The sequence below is a fragment of the Camelina sativa genome, chromosome 1 (genome assembly GCF_030686135.1).
Source record: "Camelina sativa cultivar CO46 ecotype springtype chromosome 1, ASM3068613v1".
NCBI lineage: Eukaryota > Viridiplantae > Streptophyta > Magnoliopsida > Brassicales > Brassicaceae > Camelina > Camelina sativa.
Genome location: NC_141880.1, coordinates 26,593,810 through 26,604,158, shown reverse-complemented (window position 1 = coordinate 26,604,158; position 10,349 = coordinate 26,593,810). Strand labels below are relative to the sequence as shown.

The 10,349-nt window shown below is 40.9% G+C and overlaps 1 pseudogene; it reads left to right on the top strand.

Annotated features, from left to right (window-relative positions):
- The first annotated feature begins 754 nt into the window (after positions 1-754).
- LOC147950438 (cell division cycle 20.2, cofactor of APC complex pseudogene) lies at positions 755-1,533 on the top strand (annotated as a pseudogene).
- The last annotated feature ends 8,816 nt before the right edge of the window (positions 1,534-10,349 follow it).

Below are 10,349 nucleotides of genomic sequence, written 5' to 3'. Positions count from 1 at the left end.
AGACTGAGAAATCGAGTGAGATAAAGTGCGAATTAGAGGGAGAGACTGAGAAAGCGAGTGAGATTGAGAGAAATCGAGTGAGAGTGATATTGAAAGCGATCGAGAACTTGTCAATCTGATCTGATACGATGGTGGCAAAAAATTTTAGGTTTTTCCCTCTTACCATTTTCAATAGCGGGATAATAAAGATCTCGAACCAAAAAAGAATTCCCGCGTCACATTCCTTATACCGCTTAAATAATTTGTACCGTTTACAATATACAAAACACTATCTTTAAATCACGATTCAGTCAAACATAACATATACATACAAAACGCTATCTTATGGTGCTATCAATACCCACATTTCCTGTAGTGTATGGAAAACTCTTTAACCTAGCTTCCCATTCCTGCTCGAGGGTCTGCTCGATGATGTGCACGAGGATGAGGTCGGGTTACTCCTCGAGTAGGTCTTCGGGTTGTTCTTCCTTCTCTTGAATCCTCCTCGATTGGGTTGGGGTTCAGACTGTTCTTCCTGCTCAATTGCTCCTTCGGGTACATGCTCGGATTTAACCTTGTTTCTCCCCATTTTAGGCTCTAAAGCACCTGTTTTCATCCAAAGTATGCAAATGCAAGAATGCAACACCCTAAATTATCTAAATGCGAATTCCTACAATTAATGACCTAACAATGCTAAGGTTAGGGTATAAACAATGCAAAATATGGACAAAAAAGGATGATTAAAACATGTAAATTAGAGAGTTATCAAAACATCATGTACCCTCCCGTGATAGCCGCCCAAAATGACCAACTTGCCACAGAAATTCACCATCTTCGACCAATGATCATAACTGAGCATAGGCAATTGCGAAGTGGATATGCCCATCAGAGGTCTCCAGACCAATTCATTCGAATAATATACCACTATTGGATGTGCAAGAGAAAGCGTAAGATCAAGGCAATACAACAAATCTGCAGTGCTGGCATCGACAATGTGGTTAATATATGGGACCGTTCTAGTACTCAGCGGCTGCACAGGCTTGTAGAGCACACATCTGCAGTTAAAGCTCTTGCGTGGTGCCCTTTTCAAGACAGTTTACTTGCAACTGGTGGCGGTGAAAGAGATGGGAGATTAAAGTTCTATAATACTAGGACATGAGCTTGCTTGAACACGGTAGAAATTGACTCTCAAGTTTGTTCTTTGTTATGGAGCAACAAGGAAAGAGAGTTGCTTAGCTCACATGGGTATACTCAGAACCAGCTTACACTTTGGAAGTATCCATCAATGGTGAAAATGGCTGAGCTCAATTGTCACACATCACGAGCTCTTTATACGGCCTAGAGTCTGAATGGTTGTCCTGTAGCTTCTGCAGCAGCAGATGAGAGACTGATGTTTTGGAATGTCTTTGGAGTACCAGAGGTTGCCAAAAAAGCTGCTCCAAAAAAAGTAGTAGTACCTGAGCCATTTTCTCATGTGAACCGTATTCGCTGAAGTTGTTGTGAAGCAATTGTCCAATTGTAATTTTGCTACACAAAAGAAATGTTTATGCACATTGTAGTAGCATGTTAAGTTGTTGTTTCTACCTGAAACGCTTGTATATATCTCATTATATCGATTTTTTTTTTCTTTTGCATTCATTGAAACGATGGTTTGTGTGAAGCTATGGAGACAAATTTACTCATAAGCGACATTAGAAGCTTCTCTCCTTGCAGAAAAATGGAAGCTTGTTCTCGCTGGACTTGCATTTCAGGTTCTATAGCTCCCCTCTTCCCTTCCTTCAACCACCTAATTTTATGGCTTATAATGTTGTTTTAGGTCTGTCTCTGACCTCGGAAAAATGTCATCATCCACGGCTATGTGTTAAGATTATAGTCTTGCAATGTTTTTTTAGCTTTGTTTGTGATATGATTAAATGTGGGAGCTTTAAGACTAGTAGTTATGCTGATTTTTCTTTCAGTAATTTGCTTAAATGTGGGAGCTTTAAGACTAGTTCTGATGTAAGCACAGGACCAGACACGCAGCCAGAAACGCTCATACCAGACCAAGACGCCCAGGACGCGACCGAGACGCTTGCACCACTCGCAGAACAACAGCCGGTCAACGCACCAGAGATCACTCCGGGAGCTACGACGCGATCCAAGAGCTCGTCCAAGGCCACAAGACAGAAGATCAACCAGTTCGTGCAAGCATTCGTTCAAGGAGGCGACCCAGCCAAAGAAGTTCAAGTGGAGACCGTTCGCACGGCCTTCATCCTTACCCAAGTATGAAGGCGACCAAGTCGTTAGGGTCATGACCCGTACTCTTTTTCCTTACTCCGAGTTTGTCCCATTGTCTAGAAATTTCTCTTTGTAACGTTAAGTAGTGTGACGTGTGTGGTTCTGTTTAAACCACTTAGAAGGGCGACGTGTTCTCCATCAAAGGAAACACGTCAAGGGAAAACGTGTGCGGACCATAGTGAGTCTGCATGTCCCTAGTCCCCTCTAAACCTAGCACTATTTAAACCCACTCTTGTTTTTGTTTAAGGCAGACTTGAATGAAATATAAACTTTCTTTTCAAAGAGCGAATCTTTGTTTCTTGTCTCACCCTCTCCTTAGACTTAGTCCGGTACTATCTATCTAGATACCCTAGCCTATCTCGAACCGGGTTCGCCATCGACCGTATCGTGAGTATAGCCAACACTCGTGTGTCATCATTCAATCCACCCTCGGTTCCATTTACCCTAGTAGAACCATCATTTGGTTCGGTAGCCGTTTCCTAACCTCGAAAGCCGTACCGCATCGAACCTTCCTTACGTCCCAAGTCGAGGCCATCGACCCAATTCGCGTTCCACTCGTTTGTTTTCCACCAAAACTCATTTCCACCGTTTGTTTGTCCTCTCCAACCATTCTCCAACGTTTGGCCCGAGGGAAGTCATCTCCATCCTAAGAGACCCGAAGACGAGCCATTCTGTCCGTACGGCGAGTTGACCGGTGCTCGCATCAAGTTCAGTATATAAAATCCTATTTACATCGTTTTGTTTGGTCCCCCTCAAATCAGTACATTCATGGACTGGCTGCTCATGGAGTTCACTACTTACACCGACGTGGTCCAATACTTCAAGATGCTGGTTTTATTATTCTTCCAGTTAGTATGCTTGCTTTGACTTTTCTCTTATCAATTTTTTGTTCTGTATCATAGCTCTGATTTGTTTTGGTAAATGATATGTGTTCTTCGCAGGCGCTTGGGCAAGACAAAGGCTTTGTCAGTGAAACTGTGTTTGTCACTATTCTTTTTTTTCCTTCAACTCGCTGTAATGGATTAATTTGGTTCTAATACCTTGATTGCAGTGGACTTTTCATCCTTTTGTTTCCCACAGTAAAAAGATTTGTACAGTTTTGATATGGTGCAAAATTTTTGTTTATTTAGAAGTAAGTTGCATTTCCACTACATTGATTCTTCTATTTATACATACACAGAAGATAGATACAATATGTTTTTTAGTTTAGTTTTGTCAGAGGTGTTTAAGCTTTCATATGTTTTCAGGCTTCTCAAAGTCTGAGGATCATTACATTCTTTGCAACACAGCTTCCTAGGCCGAATTATCATTGTCGAGAGGTAAATGATCATACAGGTCAATTAAAACCTAATGTGTACTCAACCACGATCCGATGGTGTCTTCATAACACTTCAGGGTCGAATCCACAGAGACCAAACAATGCACTATGAAATTGTTAAGATCAAATATAGCTAAAGGCAAAAGAGGAAGTTTGTGTTTCAAGTAACCAATTAAAAACAGAAATAAATAAAGGTTTTGAAATCAAGAAAAGATATTGGGCGTAAGGAATCAGTTAGGGGATACAACCAAAAATTTAGATGATAGATTGGTAAAACATTAGACACCGTTCTTGAAATCAAATCACAATTGTAAAGCTAACCTACTTCGCAGTGTTAGCTAACTATGCAAAGAAATAACTAGAACCTAATCTTTCGTTTGAATCTAGCTACACAAGCAAACATTAAAGTTTAAGTTTGATTTGTTCACAAGGTGCCTCACCTAAGTTCTTTTCCAACAACTCAACAACACTTTTGGTGCCACGATGAATTAAACCTAAGATCTTAATCCTGGTGATCAGTCTAGCTTAAGCATTAAGAACAACAATAGATGAAGAACAATAAGATCAATCCCAAATCTAACAATCTAAGTTTAGAGAATCATAAACCCCTTTTGAAACCCGAAACCCAACAGATAAACTGCTCAGACATGGAAGTAAAAGAACAGCAAATCAAAGATGAAAAAAAACATAATTGAATTGCAAAAGAGAAATAATAGGGTTCAGAATTCTTCTCCAAGTGTTAAAAGGATTAGATATCTTTTCCCAAATCTTACAAGCACTCAAAAGCTGCGTAAAATAAAACTTATCTTTCTAGAGGTCGAGCTTCATGCTTAAATAGTAAAATAAAACCCTAAAAGTCAGTTTAAAACGTAAAAGGAAAAGTTGCTTCGGGTAAGGGACTGGTCGATCTCGAATGAGGATCGGTCAATCTCGGATGCTTTTCTGCATTTGCTCTATCTTCTTGCTAGTCCGATCAGTCTTCAACCGATTTAGCTCCAAATGCATGCTTTCATGCCTAAAACAGTCAGTCTCCTTCCAAAGTGACCTAGAACCTATACAGACTCACAAAGACTAAAAACACTCTAAAATCAAACTTGGACTTAACAAAAGACTCAAAACAAGTGTAAAAACTATGGTTAAAATCCTATAAAATGCAGACACATCAATTTCCGCCGCACTTGAATCTTTGCTTGTCCTCAAGCAAGAACAGACAAAAACTCAGGAACAAAGAAAAGGTTTGAAAGTGGAAACTCACAAATTCTTGGGAACCTCTTCCTTTCACTCCTCATCACATCAAATTAAGAACTACTTTTTGTACTCTGCCCATGATTAGGATTAACACTCCCTACTCTGAACTCCACAACCTTAAAGAACCTTCAGCATCCCCATTATTGTGATAACATCATTATTTTACTCATTTTAGCTATAGTTTTCATATGCATTTAGGAAGAGTTTGATAAGCTTTCAAGTATAAAAGGTCTATTATCAAGTATTTCAGGTTTCAACAAAGTTTTACAGGTTTTATAGCAATTTGGACCAAAAGGGAAGGAAAATACGTTTTAGAAAAGTTTCAGACCTTTACAGTACGGGCAACTTTTGAAGAGCTTCGAGAACTCCAATCATGTCATGCGTGGTGTCTATGGAAAGCTGGAAGAGTCATGTTTCTCCTAGAAGTGGAACCAAGTCAATCCATGCATTCATCCGGAAGTTATCCTTGATTTACCGAGACGTGTTAAAAATCGACGTAAGAAGAACCGACCTACCGATGGGCTTTTGTCCAAGGCCTGACCAGCGACCATCACGGCGGCCCAGTCCAAGCCTCCTCCACGGTCCAGAAAGCCTCTTTCGCCGCCCCTTGTCCTGCATTTAATTAAGAGAAGACGTTTCTACCCTTACAAAACTCTAACCCTAAACAAAACCCTATAAATACTCTTAAGACCTAGGGTTTTGAGGTGTGCCTTCATCAAGACTTAAAGTGCCTCCTATACCGCCGCTGCTGAGAAACCCTAGACGATTGAAAAAGCTCTCTCCTGCTCGCTGAATCCATTGAAGCCTTTGAAGACCACCATCTCTCTTTCTACTCTTTCTAGTTACTTCATACTATCTTTGCTTTGGGATCAAGTTACTTTTGTGACAAATAGAGAAGTTTACTTTGAACCCCCTTTTGTTTATTTATTCGTTTTTGATGATGTTCTATATAATATCAATGTCATTTATTTGCATCATGAGCGAGTACTTTACTTTGTTGGGTTCTATGGGGTGATTCAAGGGGAATTCATAGGTTCACTTCAATTAGGTTTTTAGATCTTATTTTTGGCTTTATATTAGAGTTCTTTTGGGACATCTTTATCTTAATGCTTATACTTGGATTGATCACCAAGTACTGATCTTGAGAACAGGAGCGCTAACCGTGTTATCCTACTTCTCCAAACTAGTGTTATACCGAAGCCTTTCTCGTAACCTCCGTAAGTTGAGTTGCGAAGTTTGGTTGAACTGCGTCGTTGCCTGCGAAAGTTGAGTAACGGAGTGTGAAGACTTTAGACTTTCATTCTATGAGAATAGCTTGTTAGTTCATTAGTGTTTCGTAGTTGAGAACCTTCACCGAAAATTAGTATTTACTTGTTAGATCTTACACTTAATATTGATTAGAACCATGAGAACCCTAAGAAGACTCCCAGAGCGCCCAACGCCTTATTCTTATAGTTTTAATCCGTTTTATTTATTTGCAATAGTTATTAGGAAAACCAAAACCCCAATCTCTTCTTTAGTCTTAGCCATAGTTCTTTCTCTTTTAATTCAATTTGTGCTTGCTATTACTCTCTGTGGGATCGATCCTAAAATACTACAATTGATTAACTGTGCACTTTCAGTCGTCGTGTAGTCTTTTCAGGTAAAAGATTTGGAGTGAAATTCTAAACACATCATATTGTCTCTCTAAATGAGATTAGTTAAAATGTGCAGTCTCGCCGAGGGAATATCGATCACTGAACTTATTGATTCCTTCAATCTTTTAATGCCCAAGACTTCCTTCATATGCTCCCTTTCCTCTCTCTTTTCTCACTTCCAAAGGATTGATTTTTCCCTAATTTTCTAGGGTATCATTGTATTTTTTTATCAATCCTTTGCTATTTTCTTGTGGACAGGTTTCCATAAATTCCGGAGGATGCACGGGTTAACGCACAACCCTCGATTCACTTCTTTATTACCTATATCCTCTTCTTCTTCTTTCTTTCTTTTTTTTTATTGAGTATTGAAGGGAAGAGAGAGGGGAAGCATACTTTGGGAGGAGTTGCATGTCTTGTAAGGCTTAAAGGGAGGAGTCTTGTTCGATGTATACCAAGTCCCAAGGCAAGAAGTTAAATCCGGTTAAGTCCTTTCAAAGATAGAGACAACATTGGATCAGCTTAATGTTGTCTTCGGTGAGTGTCATTTGGGATGTTGTAATCACCCTCACCATGGGATGAATTTCAAGTTGAAAACCCAGGCCCAAAGGACATGGAAGGGGAGCCAACAAGGAGAACAAAAGAATTGCTGAAGAAATGTCCGAGGAAATTTGGACGGATCGAGACATGGCCAAGTCGACCGAGACGCACCGAGACGTGCCGAGACGTATCGACCAAGACGCACTGAGACGTGCCGACACGTACCGACCGAGACGCACCGAGAAGTATCAAGACGTACCGAGAACTGCCGAGAAACTTGCGGTACTGCCGAGGATTTACGATACTGCCGAGAAGCTACGGACGAGACCGAGAAACCATTGGATGTAGCGGACGAGACCGAGAAATGTCGGAAGCAGCCGACAATCGACGGACGCAACGCCAAGGAGCCGACAGCGTTCCAGAATTTGCGGTGTTTGTTGGCGGCGCAAAAAGAGAGAATAATTTTATTCTCTTGAATCAACCAATGAGGTTTCATGCAACCTTAAAAGTGTGATCATTGTGTTGTTGAATCTTAAGGAGAAGGACACAATCATTGTGTTTTTGAGGAGTTGGCCAATAGGAGATTAGAAGGTGGAAAGTGAAGGAGACAAATGAAGATTCATCTTCTAGAAATCGCCCAATACCATTACATGCAATGAGGAAGAGATATTCTCTTGATCTTGAGTAGCTTGCTCACCAAGTCGTCAAAGGAGTGGGAGAGAAGCTAGCAGCGTGTTCAACATGCATAGGCGAGAGGAACCGCCCAAAAACCTCTATAAAAGGAGAAGTTCACTTCTCATTTGTGACATTCTCTCAAACACAAAAGAAAACTCAAAGACTCTCCAAGTAGTTGCTCTTCCAATTTGACGAGAGAGAAAGAGAGAGAGAGAGACGGAGTTGAGACGAGGCAAGACGCTGATCGAAGACGAGGCGAGACGTTGTTCAAAACGAAGGAGGACACTGTTCGTGGACGCTGTAGGACGCAGTTCGGAGACGAAGTAGGCGCGAGGAGGATTTGTCTTATCTGTGGTGCTGTGAAGCTCAAGACATCGATCTGCCGAATCACTGTGAGTTCTGTGGTAATTTTGTGTGGGGTACCGCATGGATCCTATGGACCATGTGCGTACCTATTGCTTGCTGCATTTAGTCTAGGTTCATGATAGAACTAGGTAGATGTTGCATGCTTAATATGGTAGGATTTATGCTAGAATTCATGTTAAACACATAGAATTATGTTAGGAATCACCATGCATGTTGAGAATGAGTAGAATTGAACCGCATATTTTCATGATGAATTTGATGAATTTGATGCATTAATTTAGCAATTTGGACTTGCTTAACAGTTGGACTAGGGAATTGCATGTTAGAGAGAACTGATAGAATTTTAATAGCAATAAATTCTTGCTTAAAAATTGATAGATCGGTTGCATGCATATAGAACAATCTAGGTTGCTTGAATTTCTATTCTTGTTGCTTGTTGATTGTTGCTTGATTTTATTGCTTGGTTTTCTTGCTTGCTTGCTTGATTTTCGTTGCTTGAATTGCGTGTAGTTTAGTACTAGATTCTTAGAGTTATTTTCCACTAACCCTTCGAATTTGTAGTACGCGTCTTAGCTAGTCTCTTGAATTATATTAGTTATTCTTCTCGAGTCGTAGCTAGGATAGAGTAGTCGATCTTCTGTTCCAAGTGAAGTTTCGTTGTCTCGCGAGAGTTCTCAACAACCACTCGCACGGGACAAAGTCATGTCTAGCTCACTACTAGAATGACCGCTACAAGAAGTTGTAGCTTATCGGGGCTCATGCTGGTTACCTGTGTGGTTTCAGCATGGGAAGGTTTGAAACGGAACAGATTATCGAGGGCCCATATGTGAAAGAGTCTAGGATAGTCGAGATTACCTTGATTTTATTCTAGTCGTCTTAGTTGGTTGCATAGGTGAAAGAGTCTAGGATAGTCGAGATTACCTTGATTTTATTCTAGTCGTATTAATTGGTTGCATAGGTGAAAGAGTCTAGGATAGTCGAGATTACCTTGATTTTATTCTAGTCGTCTTAGTTGGTTGCATAGGTGAAAGAGTCTAGGATAGTCTAGATTACCTTGATTTTATTCTGGTCGTCTTAGTTGGTTGAATAGGTGAAAGAGTTTAGGATAGTCGAGATTACCTTGATTTTATTCTAGTTGTCTTAGGTTGTCGAGTAGGAGTAAAGCGTCTAGGTTAATCGAGTCGAGTCTTGATTGAACTAACCCCCTTTGCTTGCTTGTTATTGATTGCTTCCGCTAATGTTTCCGTTGTGTTGCTTTGATTGATTGCTTGCTTGTTTCCTTGCTTGTTGGGGTGGGGGAAAAGTAGAATGCATGTCTAGGATGGGGTACCCAGGCTCACTGAGTAATATTAGAATACTCATGATAATATTTTGTCTCGCAGGTAGTCTAGGTGGAGTCTAGAGCTGGAGCAAACATAGGGTACCGGATAGGACTTGTTTTCATGTGTTTTTGTAAAACCCTATAATTTCAAAGATGTATTCTATGAAGTAACCGACTATTTACGTGTATTGCATGATAACTATTTTCAATGTAATAACTATTAAGTAATATAATCGGTTTACAAGTTGCATCCAATACATTGGCCTTGTCCGGGCCAACACAACGCGCCAGGGCCGCGAGGGTTGCAAAGCCTAAGCGAACCTCGGCCGCGGGCGGAGACGTGTCCAGGAGGACTGGTTGGTAAGCTGCAGCTTCCGTCCCTCGGCCGGACCACCAGGGTGCGATCTCCCACACGTAGCGTTCCATACGTCGTCTGTGTCCTCGTCCGGGGCATAGAACGGTTCGGGGGCATTACAGGCGTGTTAACCTGCTCATGTTCATTCCAAGCTTCATGCAAAAATCAAAAGTACTAAAGCAATCATATGAGTGTTAGCTCAAAGCAAAAGATTCCTAAAAATGATCATAGTTTCCTAACATTTTTTTGTTTTTTTGACTCGATAAATGACTCAAATAAAAGAGAAATCAAAGGAAACAACCAAAGAAAACGACATTAGTAACTTGGAGACAATCCTCCCCCGGACTTACTTCACACCGTCCCGGTGTGAAAGCAAAGCCAAGAAAAAGAGACTTCCGACAACAAAAGGGAAAAATAGAAAAGATCCTAGAAAAGAGAAAACGGGTAACACGTGGTGAATCAGCAGTCTAGCGGGAAGGTGAGGAAGTCGCGAATGATCAGAGTGGAGACTCTTAGTAGCTGCGTAATCGGTGTCACTGGCAGCAGTAGGATCCGATGGTGGTGGTGCAAAACAAGATGGCGCAATTCCCTGAAGCCAAGTAGCCAGTCGCGTGAGAAGAAAGTTGTTCTTCCTCT